The sequence below is a fragment of the Mobula hypostoma genome, chromosome 8, assembly GCF_963921235.1.
Source record: "Mobula hypostoma chromosome 8, sMobHyp1.1, whole genome shotgun sequence".
In the NCBI taxonomy this organism is placed as follows: domain Eukaryota; kingdom Metazoa; phylum Chordata; class Chondrichthyes; order Myliobatiformes; family Myliobatidae; genus Mobula; species Mobula hypostoma.
The window spans coordinates 124,577,673-124,583,738 of NC_086104.1; the positions used below are offsets into that span (position 1 = coordinate 124,577,673).

Genomic DNA, 6,066 nt, shown 5'->3' on the forward strand with positions numbered 1-6,066 from the left:
ATTGTTTTGTCAAGAATTGATAGAACAAAGAAGACAGGGACAGAATAGTGACAGGATCATGGCTACTTGAAAGAAAGGATCTAAAGAAGATGGTACTTTGCATAAAGCAGCTACTTTTATACCTAGAGTTAAGAAAATTCTATAGATAAACTCAACCGATTAGAAAATACTTAGTTAATACTGCCGTAAAATTAACCAATGAGAATATACTCATTCACGAACCAAGAAGCCAAGAAGCTTCCAGCATTATACTTTGTATAACCACTAGAGGCATATTAAACTGTTATGTACCTGTATATAGAGGCTGCTTAAAATACAAGCAGATAACTGATTGTTAAACTGCAAAGAAAATGACAATTAAAATTAAACAGTTGGATCCAACAATACGACCCAGGGAGATGGTGAGACATGTGGTAGTGATAACCCCATCACCATCCCCAATTCACCCAGAGAGTGGGAACCCATGGGACCTATCCCTTGTAATTCATACACACAAATATATCACCAAACAGAGGAAAGCCCAATATGTGCCAATAATAATTGTTCCAGAAAACAAGTAGTTATTCAAGCCATTCAAAACAAAAGAATTAGTGCAATTTAATAAAATAGGAATTGGTTACAGCTGAATATTATTTTTCAACACATTCTCTCATATGAACTGTAAAAATTGCTGAATCTTTCAAGATGTTCCCACACACATGACAGGTTTCAGGGCTGGTAGAGATAAGCAAAGTTCTACCCACATTTGGAACATTCGTAGGGCTGCTCCCCAGTGTGGATGTGCTGGTGTCGATGGCGGTTCTCTTTCCGTGTGAAACTTTTCCCACAATCAGAACATTTGTATGGCCTCTCTCCAGTGTGGATGCGCTGGTGTTGATGGAGGTGCCTGCCAGTGTGAAACTTTTCCTACAGTCTTGACATTGATGCTGTCTCTCTTTTGTGTATGTTTGAAGATCATCCAGTTATACAACTCCTCTTCTGTCAGATGGTGTGAATGGACACCACCCAGTTTTGCATTGCAAACTATGACTTACTTTGGAGGAAGAAGTTTGTTCAGCTGATGGTCTGGATGCTTCAAGCTGCCTTTGCAAATGCCATTTATGGAAATCCGCTGTGGTAAATGCAATACTGCAGTGAGGGCAAGGAGGACAGACACTCCGAGTCACTCGATGTGATGCTGAAAAAGGAAACACAGCAATTGTCACCTGCAGTAAATAAAAATTCTATTAATCTAATGTGATAACTGATCTGTTAAAATGGGCAGAAAATACACAAAATTCGTATGTCAGATAAAATTATGAGTTGTTGAGGTTTACATTAGGCTAAAGAGGCTGACTGCACCTTTGTAAATGCTCAGTGATTCAGCTCAAGTTGCACCGTTTGCTTTTTAATAAAATCAGTATATTCTCAGAGTGCGTATGTTTTTTAATAAAATCAGTATATTCTCAGAGTGCGTATGCTTTTTAATAAAATCAGTATATTCTCAGAGTGTATATGCTTTTGACACCTTTATGTCTTTCAGCATAAATCTCTTCACTTTTGTTTTGCAAATTTCCTTCCACATTACAACTGTTGGTTTGTTTTTGATTAGTTCTTGTATACCACTTTAAACATTATCATACATTTACAGTAAACAAAATTTGCCTGGAGTTCCTTAATTACTTCAGAATGCTCACATTTGGGTTCCTGATTTGACATCCACATGGAGGTCCAAGTGATTCCCAGCTCCTTGGCATAATCATCACCGTACCAGACCAGTAACTCACCGTGAGTAGGAACTGGCTTGCACGTCCTGTAGTAAATGTTTCCACAGTGCTGGAAAGCAACCAGGTTCTGTTCCTCCTCCTTTCTGGCACAGTTCACAAACCTGGAACACAACATGCCTCCACCACTGACTCAGGCAGTGCATTCCACGCACCAACCACTCTCTGAGTAAAAAACCTTCCTCTCATATCCCCCTTGAACTTCCCACCCCTTACCTTAAAGCCATGTCCTCTTGTACTGAGCAGTGGTGCCCTGGGGAAGAGGCGTTGGCTATCCACTCTATCTATTCCTCTTAATATCTTGTACACCTCTATCATGTCTCCTCTCATCCTCCTTGTCTCCAAAGAGTAAAGACCTAGCTCCCTTAATCTCTGATCATAATGCATACTCTGTAAACTAGGCAGCATCCTGGTAATTCTCCTCTGTAACCTTTCCAATGCTTCCACATCCTTCCTATAGTGAGGCGACCAGAACTGGACACAGTACTCCAAGTGTGGCCTAACCAGAGTTTTATAGAGCTGCATCATTACATCATGACTCTTAAACTCTATCCCTCTTTCTTTTCTATAAGTGTATACCTCAGATAAATACTATGTGGAGATTTGTGGCAGACATAAATATATGATATATACATACAGCATACAGTATCTGAAATACATCTTATGGAAATGTTTGTATGATGCTGAAATTCAATAAAAAATAAATTACAAAAAGAGGGAAAGAGATCATTTGCATGGCAACCATGACATATCGATGACACCTGATGGAACCTTGCTTACTCCTTATTATCAGTCCGGTAAAGAATCTCAACTCCATAGAAGGGGAATGACCTGCTGAATTCCTCCAGGATTTGTGTTGCTCTGGATATTCAGCATCTGCAGAATCTCTCACATTTGTCCCTCATTATATTGCAATCCTGACCAACTGCATCCATCTTTTCTTACCTCATCCAGTTTGATTTGGATTCATCCTGTGCATCAAGGTATTCAATACCATGGTCTGCGTTATTGATCTACAGAAAGATATTTGGGTTAAAAAGACCAGATTATTAAAGAGTATGAATATGAATCTTATAGTATCTAGTTCTATGACTTCAACAAACTATCCCTTATTGTGCCTTATGTGATTATACTTCAATAACAGCGCATTCTGATCTGTTAAATTACAGCAATTGAAATCATGCAGTAAAGGAAGTACAAATATATAGTAAAGTTTGTGTATTTTAAGGAGCCTAGCTAGAGTGTAAAAGTTATTTAAATACCACAGTGTCATCACTGTGAGCATTTTTTATTGGTCATAAATATTCAATACATTCTCAAACTAGGGGCGCAGAGTGAAAGAAGGGCAGCAGAGAAGGAAGAAGATGGAGGCCAGAATCAGTTCAAAGAATGGATGAGAAAGAGGTGGGAGTCTGAGCAGTGAAATGAGAAATCATTAGATGAGAAGTACGTGACTGAAAAAACCAAGTTCAGTACTTTTCTCAGCGATCTGAGGGGAGGAATTTCGGGTCAGTAGGGAAATATTTGCACGCATACTTATGTCATTCTGTGATGCCTTAGTAATATGGAAACAATTTATGAGTATTTCCAAAAGGTGGCACATGAGAGGGAAAGAGACATCATGGCAACCCAGAGACTATATTTACTCTAACTGCTAAATGGGAATGAGATCGCGCGTTTGGGAATCCAGTAATCATAAAATAATTCCTGTTAGTCTTGAGCTTTTTTCCTTATAAATAAGGAACTTGATCACCATAATGGAAAAGGCAAATAATTCAGCAATAGAAAAATCATGAATAGAAACAAGAAACTCAGGACATACGCAGTAAGTAGGCAGCTATTGTCACGGAAATGAAACATCTCTCACCTCAGGTTTATCAGCAGATGCCACCTAAACTGATGACTATTTTCTGTTGATAACTCAGAATCACTTACCACCAATGAATACCCACTGACAGTGGCTGCTTCTTCACTAGAAACCTCCCCTTCATAGTGCCCAAAGTGAAAACCCCTGGGAATAAGCTTCCCTACGTTCCCGACCACAGAGACCAGCTTTTCAAGTTTTTGATTGGCTATGCAGAGACCCTCAGGAAGAGTTAAATGTGCTCTATATGGTTCATTGAAATCAACAACCGTGTCCTTCATAAAGGCCATGCACAGGGCATTCTTCAATAAAAAATGCCTCATAGGCTTCACAAGCTAAAATGCGAAATACAAAATTAAGAACTAATCAGGTTGTTACCATTTCTGATGTAGACAGGAAGTGAAGCTGGTTCTGATAAAGGGTAACTGATCCGCAATTGATTTGATTGGGATTCCTCCCTAGTTCCCACAGTATATAACACTGGCTCACTGCTAGGCAGAGCATCTGGGAAAAACATCATTTTCCAAAAATTACAACCCATGTGTGGAGGCATTCCTCACATGACTGATTAACACGTAAAGAGCTAATGCATTGTGTTTCCCAAAGGATCATTGAATGCAATGGAAGACGAGTGTAAGTACTCGAATTTAATGTTAGGATTATGGTCTTTGAGTATGCAAAGATCTGCACCCTTCCCTTGCACTCTGGCAATCTGCCCTGGCTTGCCAATGCATCGTGTTGCCATCACAATGTTCTAATAAATTATGGGTGCTTTGAAGAAATGAATTGTTACTTTGGACTCACAAAAGTAGTCATCGGCAAAAAAGCTCCTGTTCCTCAGTATAATCTTTCCTGTCTTTATTTCTATAACCATAGACAATAGGCAATAAACAATAGGTGCAGGAGTAGGCCATTCAGCCCTTCGAGCCAGCACCACCATTCACTGTGATCATGGCTGATCATCCACAATCAGTACCCTTTTCCTGCCTTCTCCCATATCCCTTCACTCCGCTATCTTTAAGAGCTCTATCTAACTCTTTCTTGAAAGAATCCAGAGAATTGGCCTCTACTGCCTTCTGAGGCAGAGCATTCCACAGAACCACAACCCTCTGTCTGAAACAGCCTTTCCTCAACTCTGTTCTAAATTGTCTACCCCTTATTCTTAAACTGTGGCCTGTTTCCTGCCTCTAGCCTGTCCAATCCCTTAATAATCTTATATGTTTCAATCAGATCCCTTCTCATCCTTTTAAATTCCAGTGTATACAACCCCAGTTGCTCCAATCTTTCAACATATGACAGTCCCGCCATCCCGGGAATTAACCTCGTGAACCTACGCTGCACTCCCTCAATAGCTAGAATGTCCTTCCTCAAATTTGGAGACCAAAACTGAACACAATACTCCGGGTGTGGTCTCACCAGCTTCTCTGCTCAGTCCCTTTGGTTGACATATCACTTGTTGATCTCATCATTTTACTAATATTCAACTGAAAAAATATGGAAGGCAGTTACATAAAGTACAGTACATTCTAGAAACATAATTCAAATCCCTATGGTGTCAAATGGTATGGAGACAGAGAGAGACTGAAGCAGGTCACCATTTCACTAACTTTAATGAGACTTGTTTGCAGAATTTGGAGGGAAAGGAAAACAATAAATGCTAGGCCAACAGGGTGAAGGTCAACTCCCAAACTGAAAGTTAATGCCAAAACTGCAGCTGGAAGCAATAACTAATTACTAAATGAACACTGCTCCTTTACAGCATCGATAGAAATGGTAGTCTTATTTCCCAGACAAGGATAAAGGTAAGCAGGGAGCATAAACATTGCTGTGCTTTAGTCAGGTCTCTACAAGACTGGAATGAGAGGAAGGGCATTAAATGCCACCACAATGAAACAGTAATTAGCTGGAATGTACATACTCGTAAACGCAATTGCTGAAACTATTTTGCAGCCTGTAGACTCCCTCAGCAAAGTCCATGGTTGTGACAGGTACCCCTCCCGAAGTGCAGCTCCAAAGGTGCCAGAGGCCTATGCCTGCTGGAAGTCCTGGATGAGAGATTTGTCCAGGAGGTTATTGGGTGGAGTCCGAAAACATTAGTCAGGGCCATAGCCCTCCCAATTCACGAGGTACTGGACCTTGCCCTGCACCTGGCAAGATGCCAGGAAGTGCAGCATTGTATACACCAGGAAGTGGATAGGTGGGGGCGGGGGGTCATGACTGGAGCCAGTGAGGAGGTACTAACCAGCTTCAACTGGGAAACCTGGAAGACCGGCTGGAGCTTCATTGATGGTAGTAGGTGCAATCTATACAAAATCTTGTTGATAGCCTTCTTCACTACAATTGGTACCGTGTAGTGTGGGGCCAACTTGTGGTACTGGACTTTCAGGGGAAGATACCTAGGTGCTAACCAGACCTTCTCCTTTGGCTTGAGAGGCCATA

At 40.8% G+C, this 6,066-nt stretch overlaps 1 long non-coding RNA gene across 1 annotated transcript; it reads right to left on the reverse strand.

Annotated features, from left to right (window-relative positions):
• Positions 1-221: 221 nt before the first annotated feature.
• Positions 222-5,681, reverse strand: LOC134350247 (uncharacterized). The gene is made up of 3 exons (XR_010018855.1): positions 5,546-5,681; positions 2,709-2,776; positions 222-1,177 (listed from the first exon to the last, which is right to left on the reverse strand). It is a non-coding gene; the product is annotated as an uncharacterized LOC134350247 (long non-coding RNA).
• Between the last annotated feature and the right edge of the window lie 385 nt (positions 5,682-6,066).